Below are 24,182 nucleotides of genomic sequence, written 5' to 3'. Positions count from 1 at the left end.
TGACATATTTAAAAAGGGATCAGAGGTTTATGTTCCAGCATCTGAAATTTATTTTATCATTATAGTAATAACAACAACAACAATAAAAGAAAACAACATAGGTAAGAACAAAAATAGAAAAGACAAAAAAATTAAAAACAAAAAATAACAAAAACAAACAAGAAAACAACATAAATGTCCAACAGGAGGCAATTGGTAAAATATATTAACAGTGAAGGATAGGTTGTCGGGTGTGATGGCTGACGCCTGTAATCCCAGCACTTTGGGAGGCCAAGGCAGGCAGATCACGAGGTCAGGAATTGGAGACCAGCCTGGCCAACATAGTGAAACCCCGTCTCTACTAAAAATACAAAAATTAGCTGGGCATGGTGGCGTGCACCTGTTGTTCCATTTACTCAGGAGGCTGAGGCAGGAGAATTGCTTGAACCTGGGAGGTTGCAGTGAGCCAGGATCACACCACTGCACTCCAGCCTGGGCAACAGCGCAAGACTTCTGTAGCAAAAAAAAAAAAAAAAAGAAGAAGAATGAAGGATTTTTTTTTTTAAGACAGATTCTAGCACTGTTGCCCAGGCTGGAGTGCAGTGGCTAGATATTCACTTACTGCAACCTCCACCTCCCAGGCTCAAGTGATTCTCCTGCCTCAGCCTCCTGAGTAGGTGGGACTACAGGCGCCTGCCACCATGCCCAGCTAATTTTTTGTATTTTTAGTAGAGACAGGGTTTCACTATGTTGGCCAGGCTGGTCTTTAGCTCTCGTGATTCACCTGCCTCGGCCTCCCAAAGTGCTGGGATTACAGTCATGAGCCACCGTGCCCAGGCTTTTTTTTTTAGACAGTCTCCCTCTGTCACACCCAGGCTGGAATGCAGTGGCTCGATCTAGATTCACTGCAAACTCTGCCTCCCAAGTGCAAAGCCTCCCAAGTAGCTGGGATTACAGGCACACACCACCACACCTGACTAGCTTTTGTATTTTAGTAGAGATGGAGTTTCGTCATGTTGGCCATGCTGGCCTGCAACTCCTAGCCTCATGTGATCTACCTGCCTCGGCCTCCCAAAGTGCTGTGATTACAGGCATGAGCCACTGTGCCCAGCCAGATGATGGAAGGTTTTATGGCAATTAATATAATGTTTTCAGAGTAAATGCCATTATGAATGCTGGACACCTAGGTATTATGGAATACCTAGAAGTAATAACTGAGTTCTTTGTGGCCACAAAATACAAGATCAACACGTGAAATTCAGTTGTGTTCCTATATGTTAGCAATGAGTAACTGGAAGCTGAAATTAAGAACACAATACTATTTATAATAGCTCCAAAAAGAAAGAAACAAGGAAAGATTTGGGTATAACTAAACCTACACAAGGTACACAGGATGTTCTAACATTACATACACAGGATGTGTATGCTGAAAACTACAAAAAATGCTGATGAAAGAAATCAAACATTTACATAAATGGAGAAACATACTATGCCTGTGGACCAGAAAACTCAACGTAGTAAAGATGTTATTTCTCCCCAAACTAATTGAACTTAGTTTTCTAGTTCTGTCATTAAAAATTGCCACAAACCAGGTGGCTGAAACAACAGAAATTTATTGTCTCACAATCTGGAAGCCAGAAGTTTTAAATCAAGATGTGGGCAGGTCCAGGCTTTCTCTTTAGCCTCCAGGGGAGGATTCTTTTCAGCATCTTCCCAGCTCCCGGAGGCTTGCTTGCAGTCACTGGTGTTCCTTGGCTTGCAATGGAAGCGCTCTGACTTCTGCCTCAGTTGTCACCTGGTGTTCTCCCTGTATCTCTTCTCCTCCTATAAGAACGTCAGACTTGGCCGGGCGCGGTGGCTCAAGCCTGTAATCCCAGCACTTTGAGGCTGAGGTGGGTGGATCACGAGGTCAGGAGATCAAGACCATCCTGGTCAACAAGGTGAAACCCTGTCTCTACTAAAAATACAAAAATTAGCTGGGCATGGTGGTGTGCGCCTGTAGTCCCAGCTACTTGGGAGGCTGAGGCAGGAGAATTGCTTGAACCCAGGAGACAAAGGTTGCGGTGAGCCGAGATTGCGCCATTGCACTCCATTGCATTCACTGGGTAACAAGAGTGAAACTCTGTCTCAAAAAAAAAAAAAAGTCAGACATATTGGATTAAGGGCTGACCTCATCTTAGCTATGTCTACAATGTGCCTATTTCCAACAAGGTCACATTTCAGGGTGTTGAGGGTTAGGGCTTCAACATATCTTTTTTTTTCTTTTCTTTCTTTCTTTTTGAGACAGCCTCTCCCTCCATCTGTCACCCAGGTTGGAGTACAGTGGCACAAATACAGTTCAGTTCACTGCAGCCTTGACCTCCCAGGCTCAAGCAATACCCTGCCTTAGCCTCCTGAGTTGCTGGGACCACAGGTGTATGCCACCATGCCTGATTAATCTTTTAAATTTTTTTTGTAGATACGGGGCCTTGCTATATTTCCCAGAATGGTTTCAAACTTCTGGACTCAAAGTGATCCTCCAACCTTGGCCTCCCAAAGTGCTGGGATTATAGGTGTGAGCCACTGTGCCAGGTTCAACATATCTTTCTGGGAGACACAATTCAAACCATAACACTGATCTATAGATTTAACACAATTCCAATAAAAATGCCAGCAGGAATTTGTATACATATAGACAAATTAATTGTAAAATTTATATGGAAAGGCAAAGAAACTAGAATAGCTGCAGTAATTTTGAAAAGGAAGAATATAGCCGGGTGTGGTGGTGGGCACCTGTAATCCCAGTTACTCCAGAGGCTGAGGCAGGAGAATTGCTTGAACCCGGGAGGAGGAGGTTGCAGTGAGCTGAGATTGTGCCATTGCATTCCAGCCTGGGCAACAAGAGCAAAACTGTCTCAAAAGAAAAAAGGAAGAATAAAGTTGGAGGAATTATGCTACCTGGTTTTTTAGGATTTGCTATATAGCAACGGTATGGTATTGTCAGAGGAATGGACACATAGACCGATGGAACTGAATAGAGAGTCCAGAAATAGACCCACATAAGTATGGCCAATTGATTTTTGACAAAGTGCAAAAGCAGTTCAACGGAGAAAGGATAGTCTTTGCAACAAATGGTACTTGAACAAGTGGACATCCATATGCAAAATATGCATGACTCACGTCTGTAATCCCAGCACTTTGGGAGGCCAAGGCTGGAGGACTGGTAGAACCGTGTTGGAGACCAGCCTGGGCAACATTATGAGACCCTGTATCAAAAAAAAAAAAAAAGAAAGAAAGAAAAAATAAAATAGAAAATAGAATTAGATCTAAATGTAAAGCCTAAAACTATACAACATCTGCAGGAATGCATAGGGGAAAGTCTTTATGATCTGGGGTTGAAGAATCCTTAAACATAACACTACTAGGCTGGGTGCGGTTGCTCACACCTGTAATCCTAGCACACTTGGCCTGGATATGATTTTCTTTTTTTCTTTTTTTTTTTTGAGACGGAGTCTTCCTCTGTCGCCCAGGCTAGAGTGCAGTGGTGCAATCTTGGCTCACTACAACCTCCATCTCCTGGGTTCAAGCGATTCTCCTGTCTCACCCTCCTGAGTAGCTGGGATTACAGGCGTGCACCACCATGCCTGGCTAATATTCAGTATTTTTGTATTTTTTGAGATGGAGTTTTGCTCTTTTTGCCCAGGCTGGAGCGCAATGGTGCAATCTCAGCTCACTGCAACCTCTGCCTATCTTTTTTAGTAGAGATGGAGTTTTACCATGTTGGCCAGGCTGGTCTCAAACTCCTGACCTCAGGTGACCCACCCATCTCAGCCTCACAAAGTCCTGGGATTATAGGCATGAGCCACCATGCCAACCTCTTCAAAATCTTAATTGTCAAGGTGGTTACATGCATCTGAGGTGGTTACATGCATCTATACAAGTAAAATTCAAAGAACTGTACACTAAAAGAGGTCAGCCTGACTGTATGATAATTCAAAAGAAAACCATATCCATGGCTGGGTGTAGTGGCTCATGCCTATAATCAATCCAAGCACTTTGGGAGGCTGAAGCAGGTGAATCACAAGGTCAGGAATTCAAGAGCAGCCTGGCCAATATGGTGAAACCCTGTCTTTACTACAAATACAAAAATTAGCTGGGCATGGTGGGGGGCGCTTGTAGTCCCAGCTACTCAGGAGGCTGAGGCAGAATTACTGGAACCCAGCAGGCAGAGGTTGCAGTGAGCTGAGATTGTGCCACTGCACTCCAGCCTGGTGACAGAGGGAGACTCTGTTTCAAAAAAAAAAAAAAGAAAACCATGTCAAGGATGAGTTTGGTGGCTAACACCTGTAATCCTAGCACTTTGGGAGGCCAAGGCTGGTGGATCACCTAAGGTCAGGAGTTCAAGACCAGCCTGGTCAACATGGCAAAACTCCATCTCTACTAAAAATACAAAAATTAACCAGGCATGGTGGCTCACACTGGTAGAGGCTGAGGCAGGAGAAACACTTGAACCCAGGAGGTGAAGTTTGCAGTGAGCTGAGATCCAGCCTGGGCTGTAGAGAGAGACTCTGTTTCAAAAACAAAAAAAAGAAAATTAAGCAGCTCTTATATACAATTTTTACTTGTCAGTTAAAAAACGTAAAATCATAATCCCAAGCACTTTGGGAGGCCAAGGCGGGTGGATCATGAGGTCAAGAGATCGAGACCATCTTGGTCAACCCCGTCTCTACTAAAAATACAAAAAAATTATCTGGGCGTGGTGGCACATGCCTGTAATCCCAGCTGCTCAGGAGGCTGAGGCAGGAGAATTGCCTGAACCCAGGAGGCGGAGGTTGCGGTGAGCCGAGATCGCGCCATTGCACTCCAGCCTGGGTAACAAGAGCAAAACTCCATCTCAAAACAAACAAACAAACAAACAAATGTAAAATCAGCCAGGCACAGTGGCTCACACCTGCAATTGCAGCACTTTGGGAGGCTGAGGCAGGCAGATCACAAGGTGAGGGATTTGAGACCAGCCTGACCAACATGGTGAAACCTCGTCTTTACTTAAAAATACAAAAAAAAATTAGCCAGGTGTGGTGGTGCATGCCTGTAATCCCAGCTACTTGGGAGGCTGAGGCAGGAGAATTGCTTGAACCTGGGAGGCAGAGGTTGTGGTGAGCCGAGAACGTGCCATTGCACTCCAGCCTGGGCAACAGAGGGAGACTCCATCTCAAAAAAAAAAAAAAAGAAAAAAGGTAAAATCAAGTTGAGCGTGGTGGTGTATACTTATAGTTTCAGCTATTCAGGAGCCTGGGGTGGGAGGATCACTTGAGCCCAGCAGTTCCAGGCCAGCCTGGGCCACATCGAAAGACCTGAGATCTTGTCTCTAAAAATAAATAAAAAAAGAAAAAGGCAAGCAAAGAAGCAAAAACAAAAACTAGGCGGCTCCAACATATTTCATTTTTATTTCCCTTTATTAACATCACCTAGTAATACATTTTATGTTTAAAGAAAGAAAATGGCAGCACTTTGGGAGGCCGAGGTGGGTGGATCACAAGGTCAAGAGATGGGACCATCCTGGCCAACATAGTGAAACCCCGTCTCTAAAAAAAAAAAAATAATTAAAAAGATTTAAAAATTTAAAAAATGGGCCAGGCGCAATGGCTCATGCCTGGAGTCCTAGAACTTTGGGAGGCCAAGGCAGGCAGCTCACTTGAGGTCAGGAGTTTGAGACCAGCTTGGCCAACTTGGTGAAACCCCATCTCTACTAAAACTACAAAAAAGATAAAAAATAAAAAGCGGGACATGGTAGCAGACGCCTGTAATCCCAGCTAAGTGGGGGCCTGAGACAGGAGAATTGCACCCAGGAGGTGAAAGTTGCAATGAGCTGAGATTGCACCACTGCATTCCATCCTGGGTGACAAAGACTCCATCTCAAAAAAAAAAAAGAAAGAAAAGAAAGAAAAAAGTGGCTTCTACTCTACAGGACCAAGGCATAGAACCTGAAGTGAAGATAAAGTCAAGTGTAATACTTCTCCTGGTTCTGAGAATTGGACTAGGAAAATTTGCCTCCTTGAAAATAGAGTCACCCTTTCTTGTATTTTATTTTAAATATGTATATATATATTTTTTGGAGACAGGGTCTCACTCACTTGCCTAGACTGGAGTGCAGTGGCCCAGTCTCGGCTCATGGCAACCTCCGCCTCTCAGGCTCAAGGGATTCTCCTGCCTCAGCCTCCCGAGTAGCTGGGATTACAGGTGCATGTCACCACTGCCCAGTGGTATCTCAGAAGAAAAAAAAGGAAAAGAAATCTCGGATCTACTTAGGTAGGTGGTTCTGGCTTAGGGGGTCTCCTCTGAGATTGCAGTTAAGATCTTGGCCAAGATTGCAGTTATCTGAAGGCTTGACAGGGCTGGAGGAGCCACTTCCTTGGTGGCTCACTCACATGGCTGTTGGCAGGGACCCTAGTTCCTCACCACGTGTACCTCTCCCTAGGGCCGCACGAGCCTCCTCATGACATGGTGGCTGGTCTCCTCAGAGTGGGTTATCCAGAGCCAGCAAGGCAGATGATGTGATGCCTTTTATGACCTCCTTGGAAGCCACACATTGTCAGTTCTGCCATATCTTGTTGGTTATGCAGGTCACCCTATACAGTGTGGGAGGGACCACACAAAGGTGTGAGTGCCAGGAGGTGGGGACCCTGGGGCATCTTCTTGAGGCTGACTGCTACACAGGGAAGATCAGCAAGGGCTGGAGGAGATGGAGCTGACCTGCTCTGGGGACCTGCCCTGTGCTGAAAATTTCATGGGAGTAAAGATTGATGCCACTTCCTGGGGGCCAATGAGAGAGACAGTGTCACGTGGTGGTTAGATGTGCAGGCAGGGCCTTTGAAAGCTATGTGGCCCCTGAGAAGTTCCAGCAAGGGCAGTTTTGATGATTAAGAGAAATAGTGAGCCGGGCATGGTGGCTCACGCCTGTAATCCCAGCACTTTGGGAGGCCGAGGCAGGTGGATCACAAGGTCAAGAGATTGAGACCATCCTGGTCAACATGATGAAACCATGTCTCTACTAAAAAATACAAAAATTAGCTGGGCATGGTGGCGCGCGCCTGTAGTCCCAGCTACTCAGGAGGCTGAGGCAGGAGAATTGCTTGAACCCAGGAGGCGGAGGTTGCGGTGAGCCGAGATCGTGCCATTGCACTCCAGCCTGGGTAACAAGAGCGAAACTCTGTCTCAAAAAAAAAAAAAGAAAAGAAAAGAAATAGTGTGGGCCATGTGTAGTGGCTCACACCTGTAATCTCAGCACTTTGGGAGACTGAGGCAGGCGGATCGCCTGAGGTCAGGAATTCGAGACCAGCCTGGCCAACATGGCGAAATCCTGTCTCTACCAAAAATACAAAAATTAGCTGGGAGTTGTGGTGGGCACCTGTAATCCCAGCTACTCGGGAGACTGAGGCAGGAGAAGTGCTTGAACTTGGGAGGCAAAGGTTACAGTGGGCCGAAATGGCGCCACTGCACACACAAAAAAAGAAAGAGAGAGAGAGAAATAGTAGTGTGAATAAGGCACAGGGCCCGGCCGGGCATAGTGGCTCACACCTGTAATTCCAGCATTTTGGGAAGCTGAGGCAGGTAGATCACCTGAGGTAAGGAGTTCGAGACTAGCCTGGCCAACATGGTGAAACCTCATTTCTACAAAAGTACAAAAATTAGCTGGGCATGTTGGCAGGTGCCTGTAATCCTAGTTACTTGGGAGACTGAGGTGGGAGAATCTCTTGAACCTGGGAGGCGGAGGGTGTAGTGAGGTGAGATCTCATCACTGTACTCCAGCCTGGGTGACAGAGAAAATTCTATCTCGAAAAAAAAAAAGGCACAGGGCCCACAGGAAGTGCTCACTCAATGTCAGCTTCCAAGGCCAGGTGCAGTGGCTCATACCTGTAATCCCAACACTTTGAGAGGCTGAGGCAGGCAGATCGCTTGAGTCTAGGAGTTCAAGGGCAGACTAGGCAACATGGCGAAACCTCCTATCAACACAAAAAAAAAAATTAGCCGGGTGTGTGCTTGTAGTTCCAGTTACTCAAGAGGCTAAGATGAGAGGGTCACTTGAGCCCTGGAGTCAAGGCTGTAGTAAGCTGAGATCATGCCACTGCACTCCAGCCCTGGTGACGGTGAGACCCTGTCTCAACAACAAAGCCAGGTTCTGGTGAGGACAGGGTCAGAAAGACTGAGGTTAAGTCCTCACTTTGCCGCTTGGGAGTTGCAGTGCCTTCGCCATCAAATATCCATCTTAAAGGGTGTTGTGAGGATTGAGAGAGGAAATACATGTAAAATGCCGACATGGTGACTGGCACATCATAATTACTCAAATAAAGCTTTCTGATGGTTAATTTCTCTGCTCAGGATTCTCAGTGGCTTCCCCTTGCCTGGAGTACCAAGGGCATTCGAAGCGTGCCCCAACCTGGTTTTGCCAGCCGAATTTCACCTCCGCCCCTGTGCGATCCTGTTCCCGCCACCCCGACAGGCCATTCCCCTGCCCAGCCTCTTCCTTTTGTTCATCTGTTCCCAAGCCTTTCCCCCTAGAATCTCCCAGATAGGGCCTCACCTGCTTTTTACCCCAGAGCACTTTATGCCTCTCAGGTGTGTCCCTGCCTTGATCCCTGTGCCTGCAGATGTTCTGGGCACAGCCTGGAGTGGTGGGAATCCACACAAGGACAGCGTCGGTGACTCAGCTGAGAAAAGGGTCTCTGGGCGCTTACTGGGGAGCAGGAGGGTAACCCACTGAGACAGGGAGCAGCCAGAGGAGGAGGAAGGGGAGACCTGCCCCAGGAAGGCTGCCTGGAGGTGATGAGTGGTGTCTCTTCTGCCCGTCCCTCCAGGATGTCCAGCCAGCAAAGGGTAGAAATTGAGTCTTTTTCATCTGCACACTTTAGGTGCTCAATAGTTAAATTAAAATTTGAATTTAGTTGGAAGAGTGTAATTTAAGCATTTGAGGAGTAATAAAATCTGCGTTTCCCCCAAATAAGCCCTATACCAGCTTGCTCAAGGTACCTGAAATCCTCCTGTCGGAATCATGCTCAGCTTAGAAGCTGGCATCTCCAGAAAGCTCCCGTTCCAACCTGCACTCAGCATGTTCCGTGGGAGGGTAACAAAGGGCCCATGAGTTCCGATTAACTGATCTGACAAACCATCTGTCACCCACAGCCCTAAGCCATACTGTGAAACTGCCTAGGGTGGCACCAGCTTTTTATCTTCCTCAGGGTCTTCTCCTCATGCCCCCAAGTCACCCCGTCGTGGTCCAGATTCTGCCCTGAGTGACTCCATCTCCAAGGTCGTCTCCCGCCCCTGAGCCTCCCACTCTGAGAGCCAAGGGCTGTCCTCAGGGCCCTCCTGGGGCTTCCTGGTGGGGAACAACGTGAGACAGCAGAAGCTCCTGTTCAGAGCGTGGAGAGGAAATTGTCCCCGCCTCCGGGGACTCACTACCCCAGCAGGAATGTAGGGCCTTGCCCTGAGCCTTGGCTCCTGGAATGCAGGTGCAGCTGTGCTGGGGTGGAGTAAAGTGGGGTCATACAACCACAGGGCTTAGAGCTGCGAGGACCCCAAGAAATCAGTTGGTCCAGTCCCCTGCTGTTAGGCAGAGAGGGGACTGTTTATCGTCCATGGCTTTGAATGAGCTATTTCATGATGGTATTATCCACCTCCCAGGAGCTTCTAGCAATATGTCTTCCTGTTTCAGTGGCTGTAATGACACCATTGCACTCATAATCTGGTATTAGTGCAATGCTGGGAGACCATTACCTCCCCATGATTCTCTCACGTTTCTGGATATCAGGTGAGCAGGGATTGTCTTTTTCTGTCTTTTTTGTTTTTCCTTTGGATATGTAATAGCTTTACATATTCTGATTGTTTCTTTTCTTTTCTTTTTTTTGAGACAGAGTTTCACTCTTCTTGCCCAGGCTGGAGTGAAATGGTGCGATCTTGGCTTACCACAACCTCCACCTCCTGGGTTCAAGTGATTCTCCTGCCTCAGCCTCCCGAGTAGCTGGGATTACAAGCATGCGCCACCATGCCTGGCTAATTCGTTTGTTTTTTTAGTAGAGATGGGGTTTCTCCATGTTGGTCAGTTCTCCAGGTTAGGAGTCTCGAACTCCTAACCTCAGGTGATCCACCCGCCTGAGCCTCCCAAAGTGCCAGGATTAAAGGCCTGAACCACCGTGCCCAGACTGATTGTCTCTTTTCTATCTTTTCAGCGAGGTTTATATATTGAACAGCCTTGGAAGATAATGTTTTCTTCCAGACCAAAGGGCAGGTTTGCTTAGGTCCCATTACAAAAGATTCAGGTTCCCGGCCAGGTGTGGTGGCTCATGCCTGTAATCCCAGCACTCTGGAAAGCTAAGGCGGGACAGATCATTTGAGATCAGGAGCTCGAGACCAGCCTGGCCAACATGGCAAAACTTCATCTCTACTAAAAATACAAAAATTAGCCAGGCATGATGGTGGGCCCCTGTCATCCCAGCTACTCAGGAGGCTGAGGTGGGAGAATTGCTTGAACCCAGGAGCAGAAGTTGCAGTGAGCCAAGATCGAGCCACTGCACTCCAGCCTGGGCGACAGAGCAAGACTCAGTATCAAAAAAAAAAAAAAGAAGATTCAGGTTCCCCTAAGCTCAGGGTTTCTCCCCTGTAACAGCCCACTGCAGTCACATGACCACATCTCACCGCAGCGGAGGCTGGGAAATGTAATCTTTAGCTAGACAGTCATGTGCTTAGCTAAAATTTCCATTTCTTGTATGCGTGTGTGTATGTATGTATGTATTTTTGCTACAGAGTCTTGCTCTGTTGCCTAGGCTGGAGTGCAGTGGTGCCATCACAGCTCACCACAGCCTCAACCTCCAGGCTCAAGCAAACCTCCCACCTCAGCCTCCCAAGTAGCTGGGACCACACAGGTACATACCACCATGCCTGGCTATTTTTTAAATTTATGAGACAGAGTTTTGCTCTGTCACCCAGGCAGGAGTGCAATGGCATGATCCCAGCTCACTACAACCCCCACTTCCTGGGTTCCAGTGATTCTCCTGCCTCAGCCTCCCAAGTAGCTGGGATTACAGGTGCCTGCCACCATGCCCAGCTAATTTTTTATATTTTTAGTAGAGACGGGGTCTCACCATGTTGGCCAGGCTGGTCCTGAACTCCTGACCTCATGTGATCCTCCTGCTTTGGCCTCCCAAAGTGCTGGGATTACAGGCGTGAGCCACTATGCGTGGCCCATTCCTTACTATCTTAAAATGCAAGTATGATCACGCTAGTCTATGATCAAAAGTTGCTCATCACTGCTTTGAGAATAAAGACCAACATTCTTTTCATGACGAGGCAGAACAGTTGCTCCTCCCTCATCCATTCTTTTCAATTTGTAGCTGGGCACAAGGCCATTTAAATAAAGATCCCAATTCCCAGCCTCCCTTGGGACTGGGTAGGACTATGTGACTAAATCCTGGCTGGTTGGATGCAGACAGAAATGTAATATTCTTAGGTAGAGATGGGGCAGGGTTCTTTTGACCCTTCCTCTTGCCTCCTGATAAGAATGAAGACAAGATGGCTGACACTGTGGCAGCCATCTTGGACCAGCAGGAGGAAGCCATTGCTGAGGCTTGTGGAGCACTACCATAGAAGAATATACACTAGCCCTAGATTGCCTGCCTACCTACCTTCTGGCTTTGGTTATGAAAAACAATTAAGTGCTGAGCTTGTTTGAGTCATTGTTTTGCTTTTTCTCACAGACCAACAAATCCTGCCTGAATCACATGGATCTGCTGGGCCCTTCCCCTTGCTTACTCTGCTCTAGCCACAGTGGTAGTGTTGAGTTTCTTCCGCATACCTACCTTCTTGACTCAGGGCCTTTGCACATACTCTTCTCTCTGCCTGCAGCACGCTCCTCAACACACTTTCCTGGTCACCTCCAACCCACCCTTTCAGGTGGGATGTTGCTTACTCCAGGAAGCCTTCCTTGACTGCAAAGTCATACCTACAGTATTTTATACCTAGAGCAGATAATTTTCTTAAGGTTTTTTTGGACAGCATAAAGCAGATATATTTTTTAACACCTCTCTTTTGTTCAACATTATACTTTCAATAATAATAATGACTTGAATAATAATGACCAATAAAAATGCAGTAAAAAAAGTTCTTTCTGGCCAGGCATGGAGGCTCATGCCTGTAAACCCAGCACTTTGGGAGGCTGAGGTGGGCGGGTCACCTGAGGTCAAGAGTTTGAGACCAGCCTGTCCAACACGGAGAAACTCCATCTCTAACTAAAAATACAAAATTAGCTGGGTGTGGTGGCATGTGCCTGTAATCCCAGACAGACATGTAATATTCTTAGGTAGAGATGGGGCAGGGTTCTTTTGACCCTCAGCTACTAGGGAGGCTGAGGCAAGGGAATCACTTGATCGCAGGAGGTGGAGGTTGCGGTGAGCCGAGATTGCGCCACTGCACTACAAACTGGGCAACAAGAGCAAAACTCTGTCTCAAAAAAAAAAAAAGTTATTTCTTTCATTTTTTTTAAGAAAAATTTTTCTTTTTCACCATGATGGCCAGGCTGGTCTTGAACTCCTGACCTCAGGTGATCCACCCACCTTGGCCTCCCAACGTGATAGGATTACAGGCATGAGCACCCGGCCTTAAATACTTTTTTTTAAAGATGGGGTTTCATTCGCCATGTTGGTCAGGCTGGTCTAGAACTCCCAATCTCAGGTGATCCACCTGCCTCAGCCTCCCAAAGTGCTGGGATTACAGGCATGAGCCACCATGCCTGGCACTTTCCTTTTTTTTTCAGACAGGGTCTCCCTCTGTCACCCAGGCTGGAGTGCAGTGGTACAATCCTAGCTCACTGCCTCAACCACCCAGGGCTCAGGTGACTCTCCTACTTGAGACACCTGAATAGCTGGAGCTACAGGCTCACTTTTTAAATTTTAACTAGAGACTAGGTCGCATTATGTTGCCTGGGCTGGCCTTGAATGCCTAAACTCAAGCCATCCTCCTGCCTCAGCTTCCTGGAGTGTTGGGATTACAGGTGTGAGCCACTGAGCCTGGTCAAAAATTTTCTTTTATTGAATTTTATATATATACAATGATCCTAGTAAAAAATAAAACAAATAAAATATAATAATAATTAAAAAAAGAGGCCAGTGTGGTGGCTCACACCTGTAATCCCAGCACTTTGGGAGGCTGAGGTGGGTGGATCACGAGGTCAAGAGATCAAGACCATCCTGACCAACATGGTGAAACCCTGTCTCTACTAAAAATACAAATATTAGCTGGGCATAGTGGCGCGTGCCTGTAATCCCAGCTACTCAGGAGGCTGAGGCAGGAGAATCCCTCGAACCTGGGAGGTGGAGGTTGCAGTGAACCCAGATCACACCACTGCACTTCAGCCTGGTGACAGAGTGAGACTCCATCTCAAAAAAAAAAAAGAAAAAAGTAAGGGGGCCGGACGTGGTGGCTCACGCCTGTAATCCCAGCACTTTGGGAGGCCGAGGTGGGTGGATCACGAGGTCAAGAGATCGAGACCATCCTGGTCAACATGGTGAAACCCTGTCTCTACTAAAAATACAAAAAATTAGCTGGGCACTGTGGTGTGTGCCTGTAATCCCAGCTACTCAAGAGGCTGAGGCAGGAGAATTGCCTGAACCCAGGAGGTGGAGGTTGCGGTGAGCTGAGATCGCAGCATTGCACTCCAGCCTGGGTAACAAGAGCGAAACTCCGTCTCAAAAAAAAAAAGAAAAAAGAAGAAAAAAGTAATAGACGAATCTTTTAAATTACATTATTCGTTTTTTGACAAAAGAGAAAAATGAGTATCTAGATCTATTGTAGCATTGAATAACATTACATTTATTTTCCAACCTTCTGCAAATTTGTCAAGACTGTCAAAACTGATCTTTGCATATTCGTGTTATAGCGTAGGCAGATTTGTCATAGAAGATTTGATTATCTTCTATCATAGTTGACCAAAACCCGCTTCTTATTAATTTTTATTTGGCAATGTTTCTTTTCACGTGAGGTAATAGATACACAAATAGTTAGGGAAAGCCTTAAACATAAGGATAAGTTTGGCAGAAATTCAGAAAAAAATTCATTTCACAATAAATTCCAGAAATTACAGTACTGTCAATATCTGTGTTTCTTTGAGATTGATTGTAATAGCTTTCAAGTATCTTGCCAGTGGAAAACTTTAAACATATACAAATTCCCAAATGACCACATAAAATTATGCTACCAATGTTTATTTCAAACCCAGTGTTTAAATGCAGAACAATATAGTACAACAGGGATTCTAGACACATCTTTTCTCCGAAGTGAGTGTAAACAATTCTGAATCCATATGGACAGGGGCAGCTGGGTCCTTCCGCGCTGGGGATTGGCTAAAATAACCGGCAATTCTCTCAATTAACTTCCAGGTAAAATCAATGTTTATTAAATAATACGTAATAAAAATGTGTTAATTTGAAACTTACATATAGGTTATTAAAAGTCAACAGTAAGGGAAGCAATTGCTGAGGTTTTAAACCACTAAAAGAATTTGCGGGGGAGGACATTGTTTAGAGTTGCTTGTGTGTGGCGATCCTAAAGAACAGCCTCGCTTTTAGTTAGTTCTTTTGTTTGAAAATGTGTTACCGACACCCCCTCTTTCTGCTGGCCTCACCACCTCCCTGCTGTGCTCTCTGAGGTTCTGACTGGAGACGTTTCCCTTTGAGGCACTTGCCTCAATTGCAGAGTGTGTTTGTGTCATAACTTCTTTTTACATCTTTTTCCCCCTCGTTCTTTATTTTTAGGGAGGATGTCATGACTTCTTTGAGATCTGTTCCCTACTAGGCTGTCTGCTCTACTCTCAGTGGATGGTCACCGTTGTGTATGGCTATGCCCAGCTCCCAGCAGAGGACCTGGCACTCAAAAGGCCCTCAATACCTATTCATTGAATGAATGTAGGTGAAGAACCTGGCACAGAGTATGCACTCCATAAAGACAGTGACGGTGACTGTCACCTGCGGCACATTCAAGGTCAGCCCCTTCTTGGTTCCCTTCAGGCAAACCCATGTCTCCCTCTCCTGAATCTCTTATGTTGCCCAACAGTCCTTCCTGGAGGGCAGCAGTCACAGTTCATTCATCTCTGGGGTTCCCTGAACCCCAGCAGTGGGCCTGGCACAAAATAGGAGTCAATCAATACTCCTGAAATAATAATAGTTTATTGAGTGTCTGCACACACCAGGTGTTTTATGTCATGCATGTGATTTCTGATAGTTACAGCACTTCTCCAGGTGGGCATGAGGAAAGTTGAATGACTTGTCCAAGATCACATAGCCATTAGCGGCAGAACCTGCTTTAATCCAGATCACTGGGGCTCCAAAGCCCCTGTTCTTTCTATGATTCCTCTTCCCAGGACTGCGGGGTGGAGAGCCGGGTGGAGTAGGGTGTGAAGGGAGGTCTCCAGTTCTGGATGGGCCTGTCCTGGGCACCCAGCTTGCTCAGGCAGGAGGATCCTGGGCTTCTGGTCAGGCAGGTGCCAGGTACCTGGGCTAATTCCTGGTCAGCACCTCTGCCTTACCAGAGTGCCAATGTCAGTTCCACCACTGGTGAGCTGGGCAGCCTGGGCAGAGCAGGAAATCCCTTCACACACAGAATGGCAGGCCACAGGAGCCCCCCAATCAAGAAGACCAGTACTGTACTGCCTAAGGCATGGGCCTCTGGCAGAGCTCTGCTAGTGCCAGTGTTTGGGTCCATGTTCTGTTCTCTCCTCTCTCTTTCACAATCAGGAGGAACAAGATGCACTCCGACCGGCCCTGCACAGAGGGCGTGCGGCGCAATGATGGGCCGCAGCGGTCCCCAGGCTCCTTCCACGAGGACACTCCTGTGGCTGCACCCGGGTGCCCAACCGCTGGCTGCGGTGTAAACTGGGGCCCCCGTGAGGGCGGAAGTTGGGAGGCATTCGACCTGCAGCAGCCGGCAGCGTGGAGGCATGGGCGCCGTGGGTGCCGACTTGGGGAGCAGAAGAGTTGTGCTGTGGGTGGCCCTCGTGGCTTGACCCTGCGAGTCTCGCGTGGCTGCCTGGCGCCACCTCGCGGTCGTGGTCCGCGTCGCCGCGCCTGCTCTGAAAGCGGAGCTGCTGGAGGGCGCGGGTGGACTGGGCTTGGGACAATTTGGGCTCTTGGGCTGCGACACTGCGATAAACTGCCAACCCGGTTTCCTGTCTTCCCAGGGAGGGAAAACCAAGGCTTTGAGGGTCCTCTGAGGCCTGCGGCGAGCCAGGAAGGCTGGGAAGGAAACACCGAGAGTGAGGCAGGTTGGGGCCGAAGACCCTCCAGGAGCTCTGGAGGCCGCCCAGCGTCCACACCGTGGCTCAGGTTCCACCGTTCAGTCCCGCAGCCTTTCTGTTGTAAATCTGTGGCCCAGGCTGGAAACCTGGCGTGGAGATGGGCTTGAAGCATGGTCCACTGTCTCCTGACCACTGCAGACAGAAGGCGGAAGCTGGGGCTTGGCCCTAACTCCTGTCTAGGACCAGGGATCCAGAGTGTGACTGGAATTGAGATGAGCTCCCTCCCAGGCCAGCCCTCCTCAGCACTGGGACCTTGGTGGCTTTGTGCCAGCAGCCAGCGTCTGTCGTTGCATTGAGACACTTCCAAGCCAGCATCATTATCAAGGCAGCCAAGGGTGGCAGACTCTGGGTCCCCCAGATTCCCCAGGATGCTCCAGCACCCTCACTGCAGTGCCGGGGTGACCCCGTCCCTGTTGGAGAGAAGGGGCAGTCGGGGAGCGACCCTCAGGAGAAGCTGTGGGCATCTGTTGTCTGCAGTTTACACTCACAGCCCTCACCTGTCCCATAGGTCCCCACGGTCGGGGGTGAGCCCTGGGGCCACCTCCCTGGCTTGACCTCTTGCAGCTTCCACCACAAACTTCCCATCTCTGTAGCCTTGGGCCTGTCTGCTCCTGCATACCAGCGTCCCTTATGCCAGTGGGTCACGCTCTCTTCTCTACTCTTTTCTTCTTCAGCCAACAGATAAACCTAAAAACTTTAATCAGGAAGGCTTTGCACATAAATGAATGAAAAAGTTGGCTTGGCGCGGTGGCTCACACCTGTAATCCCAGCACTTTGGGAGGCCGAGGAGGGCAGATCACAGGGTCAGGAGATCGAGACCATCCTGGCCAACATGGTGAAACCCCATCTCTACTAAAAATACAAAAATTAGCTGGGCATGGTGGCACATGCCTGTAATCCCAGCTACTCAGGAGGCTGAGGCAGGAGAATTGCTTGAACCCAGGAGGCAGAGGTTGCAGTGAGCCTAGATTGCGCCATTGCACTCCAACCTGGCGCCTGGCAACAGAGCGAGACTCTGTCTCGAAAAAAGAAAAAAAAAAAAAAGAAAAAGTGGTCAGTGTAAAAACTGGTTAGAAGCACAGGCCTGTCTGCGAATGAGACCAGTACTGTAGGTGCTGTTGGCTGAAGGCTCTGCTGGGCAGAGCCTCTGGTCACAGTCAGCCTTAGGCTGCCCTAAGAGGGGATGAAAGCCCCTTCTGGAGAAGTCAGTGGGTGAGATCGGTAATGAGTCTTGAAAACTGAGGGCTCCCTGCAGGTCTAGGGTGAAGCCTGTGTCTGGGGGCCCAGCGGGCATCTGTGTAGGAGCAGGTCCCTCTGGATTCTAGGGACCACCTCTGGCTGGAGGGCAGGTGACCTCTAGGGATCTGGGCAGTGCCAGCCAGGCCTGTTGTCAGGTGGGGACACTAAGTCCTGGGGACACAGGGTATGGGTGGAGGAGGTCAGAGACGCTGGGATTCCAGGCAGAGATGGAGAACAGTGCTCTCTAGCTGTTACTCCCCTGCGCTGCTGGCACCAGGCAGGCACCACTAGGGCATCCCAGGGCTCTGTTGGTTTTGCTTTTAATTACTAATTTTGAAACATTTGATGCATGAAGAAAAACACAAAATTGATATAAAAACATATATATACCCTCCAACAAGATTATTTTGTTTTAAATATTTTGGCTATTTGCTTCAGATTTTTTTTTTTGAGACAGAATCTCACTGAGTCACCCAGGCTTGAGTATAGTGGTGAAATCACAGTTCACTGTAACCTTGACCTCCCAGGCTCAAGCTCAATCCTTCCACCTCATCCTCCTGAGTAGCTGAGGCTATAGGTGCGTGCTGCCACACCCTGCTAAGTTCTGTAGTTTTTGTAGAGACAGGGTCTCCCTCTTTTACTCAGGCTGTCTTGAACTCCTGGGCTCAAGCATTCTGCCTGCCTCAGCCTCCTAAAATGTTGGGATTATAGGAGTAAGCCACCAGGCCTGGTCTGGGTATTGTTTTTCTTTTTTTTTTTTTTTTGAGTCTGAGACTCACTCTGTTGCCCAGGCTGCAGTGCAGTGGTGTGATTATGGCTCACTGCAGCCTCGACCTCCCTTCAGCTCAGATGATCCTCCCACCTCAGCCTCCAGAGTAGCTGGGACCATGGGTGCACCACCACACCCAACTAATGTTTGTATTTATTTTTTTGGGACGGAGCCTTACTCAGTCACCCAGGCTGGAGTGCAGTGGCGTGATCTCGGCTCACTGCAACCTCCATCTCCCAGGTTCAAGTGATTCTCTTGCCTTAGCCTCCCGAGTAGCTGGGATTACAGGCACATGCCATTGTGCCAAGCTCATTTTTGTATTTTTAGTAGAGGCGAGGTTTCACCATGTTAGCCAGGATGGTCTCGATCTCCTGACCTTGTTATCTGCCAGTCTCGGCCTCCCAAAATGCTGGGATTACAGGCTTGAGCCACTACACCCGGCCCATCATTTATATGTTTTTTGTAGAGACAGGATTTTTCAATGTTGCACAAGATAGTCTCGAACTACTGGTTTCCAGTAATCTGCCTGTCCAGGCCTCCTAAGTATGGGGATTACAGGTGTGAGCCACCACACCCAACGTTCTTTTTTTTTTTTTAAAATAGAAAATGTCACAGAAATAACTAAAGCCCACCCTTGGCCTCTCCCTTCCCTGAAGTATTTTTTATTCTCAAACATGTTCTAAAACTTTTACCCAATAAGTATATATCTTTATTTTTTTTCGAGATACAGTCTTGCTCTGTTGCCCAGGCTGGAGTACGGTGGTGAGATCTTGACTTACTGCCACCTCCACCTCCCAGGTTTAATCAATTCACCTGCCTCAGCCTCCCAAGTAGCTGGGATTATAGGCACACACCACCATGCCTGGCTAATTTTTTATATTTTTAGTAGAGATGGGGTTTCACCACGTTGGCCAGGCTGGTCTCGAACTCCTGACCTCGTGATCCACCTGCCTCGGCCTTCCAAAGTGCTGGGATTACAGGCGTGAACCACCATGCCTGGCCCAGGCATCTATCTTTAAACCGTATACGATATTGCTTTATGTTCTAAAATTTTACATGAATGATATCATAATGTTACATATCATTTTGCAAATTGCTTTATCTCAACATTATGCTTTTGAGATCTATCAGTGCTGATTTTTGTAAATTTAATCCATTCATTGCAATCTCTGTGTGTCTTTTATTTTAACTACTCTCCTGCTGAGAATAGGTTGTTTGTAATATTTCATGATTATGATCAATGCCTCAGAGAACCTTCCTGAACACATCTCCTTGGAAGAGAAACAGAAGTTTCTCTACAATGTCAACTGGGAATGGAAATTCTGGGTCATAATGCTTAGGCATCTTCACCTAGACTAAGATCGTCAAATTGTTCTCCAAAGTGGTTGCACCAGTTTACACTCACATGAACAAACTATACAACTCCCATTTCTTCACTTATTCTTATTGGGTGTATTAATTTTTGCCAGTCTGTTGGGTGTGAAATGGTATTTCAATGTTGTTTTAATTTGCATTTCCCTAATTACTAGTGAGACTAAACAGCTTTTCATGTATTTGGACATGAGTGGCCTCCTCTTCTTTGAAAAGCCTGTTCAGATCCTATTTTTATTTTATTTATTTATTTATTTGTTTGTTTGAGACGGAGTTTCCCTCTTGTTACCCAGGCTGGAGTGCAATGGCACGATCTCAGCTCACTGCAACCTCTGCCTCCAGGGTTCAGGCAATTCTCCTGCCTCAGCCTCCTGAGTAGCTGGGATTATAAGCATGCACCACCATGCCCAGCTAATTTTTTTTTGTATTTTTAGTAGAGACGGGGTTTCACCTTGTTGACCAGGATGGTCTCGATCTCTTGACCTCGTGATCCACCCGCCTTGGCCTCCCAAAGTGCTGGGATTACAGGCTTGAGCCACCGAGCCCAGCCGGATCCTATTTTTATTTTAGGTTGTTTATCTTTATCTTTTCCTTTCTTTTTTTTGAGGTGGAGTTTTGCTCTTGTTGCCCAGGCTGGAGTGCAATGGTGTGATCTCGGCTCACTGCAACCTCTCTCTCCTGGAGTTCAAGAGATTCTCCTGCCTCAGCCTCCCGAGTAGCTGGGATTACAGGTGTGTGTGCCACCAAGCCCGGTTTATTTTGTATTTTTAGTAGAGAAAGGGTTTCTCCATGTTGGTCAGACTGGTCTTGAACTCCTGACCTTGGGTGATTCACTCGCTTTGGCCTCCCAAAGTGCCCAAATTACAGATGTGAGCCACTGCACCCGGCCTATTTTTTATTTTTTGGAGACAGGATCTTTAATTTCTAATTTTAATTGTTATTTATTTATTTATTTTTGAAACGGAATTTCGCTCTTGTTACCCAGGCTGGAGTGCAATGGCGTGATCTCGGCTCACCGCAACCTCCACCTCCTGGGTTCAGGCAATTCTCCTGCCTCAGCCTCCTGAGTAGTTGGGATTACAGGCATGTGCCACCACGCCCAGATAAATTTTTTGTATTTTTAGTAGAGACGGGGTTGACCAAGATGGTCTCGATCTCTTGACCTCGTGATCTACCCGCCTTGGCCTCCCAAAGTGCTGGGATTACAGGCGTGAGCCACCATGCCTGGCCTTAATTTTTATTTTATTGAGACGGAATCTCACTCTGTTGCCAGACTGGAGTGCAGTGGAGTGATCTCCATTCACTACAACCTCCACCTCCTAGGTTCAAGTGATTCTCCTGCTTCAGCTTCCCAAGTAGCTGGGATTACAGGCACCCGCCACCACACCCAGCTAATTTTTGTATTTTTAGTAGAGATGGGGTTTCACCATGTTGGCCAGGATGGTCTCGATCTCTTGATCTCATGATCCACCTGCCTCGGCTTCCCAAAGTGCTGGGATTACAGGCCTGAGCTACCACACCCAGTTGAGACAGGATCTTGTTCTGTCACCCAGGCTGGAGTTCATGTCTCACTGCAGCTTTAAACTCCTGGGCTCAAGGGATCCTCTTGTCCAGCCTCCTAAGTAGCTGGGAATACAGGTGTGAGCCACTGCACCTGGCCTATGTCTAAGTATTTTGAAATTACTTTTAATTATTTGACAAGAATATGGCTTTTTTTTTTTTTTTTTGAGACAGAGTCTTGCTCTGTCACCCATGCTAGAGTGCAGTGGTGCTATTTTGGCTTACTGCAACCCCTGCCTCCCAGGTTCAAGTGATTCTCCTGCCTCAGCCTCCCGAGTAGCTGGGATTAAAGGTGCCCGCCACCATGCCCAGCTAATTTTTGTATTTGTAATAGAGACGGGGTTCCACCATGTTGGCCAGGCTAGTCTCAAACTCCAGACCTTGTGATCCGCCTGCCTCGGCCTCCAAAAGTGCTGAGATTATAGGCGTGAGCCACTGAGCCTGGCTGAGAATATGTTTTTTTTTTTTTAAATCTTTTTGTTGCCCAGTATGGTGGCTCATGCCTGTAATCCCACCACTTTGGGAGGCTGAGGCAGGCAGCTCACCTGAGGTTGGGAGTTCGAGACCAGCCTGACCAACATGGAGAAACCCATCTCTACTACAAAATTAGCCGGACATGGTGGTTCATTCCTGTAATCCCAGCTAAGCAGGAGGCTGAGGCAGGCGAATTGCTTGAGCCTGGGAGGTGGAGGTTGCAGTGAGCTGAGATCGTGCCATTGCGCTCCAGCCTGGGCAACAATAGCAAAACTCTGTCTCAAAAAAAAAAAAAAAAAAACCCAATAAAACAAAAAACCAACTTTTTGTTTCTTTACTTATTATTTCCTTTTCCCCCCCAATGACCTCGGAACTTTTTCTCGGCCTTCTCCCCAAGGGTCCCTGCTTCTGCTGACTCAGTGCCTCGGAACTTTGATATTGTTGGTCTCATACACCTCTTTGCCATCCACTATCCTGGTGGCTGGTGGTGGGAGGCAGTGGTCTGTGGATGGTGGTCCTTTGCATGGAGTTGCTGCTATCCAGGGCATCACCAAGATCAAAGTCCTTGCCGTCTTCCAGCAGGTGGCAGTAGGTGGCGATCTCAGCCTCCAGCCTGACCTGGATGTTCAGCAGGGCCTTGTACTCCTGGGTCTGGTGCTGCTCCTCTGCCTCGGTCTGTGCCAGCTCCAACTCCAGGTGCAGCAGGATCCCGGTGGGTTGCTCGGTCTGCAGGGCGTCTCCCCTTCACCTCCCTCAGGCTGTTCTCCAAGCTGACCTTCAGACTTCTCATGGTGTCCAGGTCAATCTCCAAGGACTGGATTGTACATCTCAGCTTTGTGAGCATCATCTCAGCAGCTCTGACCTTGGCAGACCATGTGGTGACCACTGTGGTGCTCTCCTCAGTCTGGCTCAGTTCCTCTCAGTTCCTCTGAGCCAGTTTGTCGTGTTGGGGTTGGACGTCTGCCATGACCTCGGTGAGGTCCTGTGATTTGCGGGCATGTACCTCCACTGTTAACCCAGAGCTGGCAATCAGAGCTTGTAGGCCTTTAACTCCCTCCTCATGGTTCTTCATGAAGAGCAGCTCCTCCTCGAGAACCTTGATCTCTGTCTCCAGTTGCAGCCGAGTGACGTTGGTGTCATCATTGACTTAGCAGAGCCCACGGATGCTGCTCTCCAGATGGGCACATGGTCAGCTCTGTCTCATCAGCAGCAAGAAGGGGATTGTCAATCTGCAGAATGATGTGGGCATTGTCCACAGAATTTGCAAAGATCTGAGTCCTCTGGTCCTCTATGGTCTTGAAGTAATGCCCCCAATCTCTGAGCTGAGGTCCCTTCTTCTCCAGGTACTCCTGGATTTTGCTCTCCAGCCCCTGATTCTTGGTTTCTAGGCTCCTCACTCTGCCCAGGTAGGAGGCCAGGCAGTTGTTGAGGCCTTGAATGGTCTCCTGGTTCTGGATGTCCCCTATTCCCGCCACACCCTTGGCCATCCATGTTGTCAGGCCCCCAGACCCCAAGGCGCCCTGGAAGCTGGTGGAGTGGGACATGGAGATCTGAGAGCCTGGGCCCTCAGCATCTGTATAGATGCTGGCTGTGCTGCTGACCAGCCAGGCACTGGAGCTGGGCGGCTGCATGGAGCCCAGGGGTCGGCAGTTGGTGGAGGTGGTGGAGCGGGCGGTGAAGCTCATGTTGTCTGGAGAGGAAAGTGAGAGGACGGGATGCAGGTTTTGCTGAGGGCCTGTTTAATTTCTTTAGAGATGGGGTCTTGCTATGTTGCCAGGCTGGTCTTGAACTCCTGGCTCAAGTCATTCTCCCACTTTAGCCTCCCAAAGTGCTGGGATTATAGGTGCACACTACCATGCTTAAAAAGCTTTTGTTACGGAAAAATGTAAATATATAAAAGCTAAGAGATTATGTAATGAACCCCTTGGGTATCTATTAGCCAGGTTCGGCAGCAATTATTAACATGGCCAATCTTTTTAAATCTATATTCCCACATATTCCTCCAATTCCCTGACTTGATTTATTTTGAAAGATTATGTTTTAAACTCTCAAATGTATGGAAAGTTTTTATTTTTATTTTTGGTGAATGATAACATAATTGCATTGTAGTCAAAGATAATGGTCTGTATGATACTGAATGGCCAATATTACTTGAGACTTGCTCTGTGACTAGCATATGATCATTTTGGTAAATATTACATGTGTGTTTGAGAGCAATGTGTATTCTTTAGAGATGTGTATAGAGCAATGTGTATTTCTTAGAGATGGGGGTCTCTAAATTGTTTGGTGCAGCATTTTGCATATTAAAGTTTGTTAATTTTGTTATTCAGATCTTCTATACATTTGCTGAGTTTTTATCTTCTTGATTCACTCAAACTGAAACTTGTGGTGGATTACATCTGTGATCCCAGCACTTTGGGAGGCTGAGGCAGGAGGATCACTTGAGTCCAAGAATTCAAGATGAGCCTGGGG

The sequence above is a fragment of the Callithrix jacchus genome, chromosome 4 (genome assembly GCF_049354715.1).
Source record: "Callithrix jacchus isolate 240 chromosome 4, calJac240_pri, whole genome shotgun sequence".
NCBI lineage: Eukaryota > Metazoa > Chordata > Mammalia > Primates > Cebidae > Callithrix > Callithrix jacchus.
Note: the sequence above shows the minus strand (reverse complement) of the source record.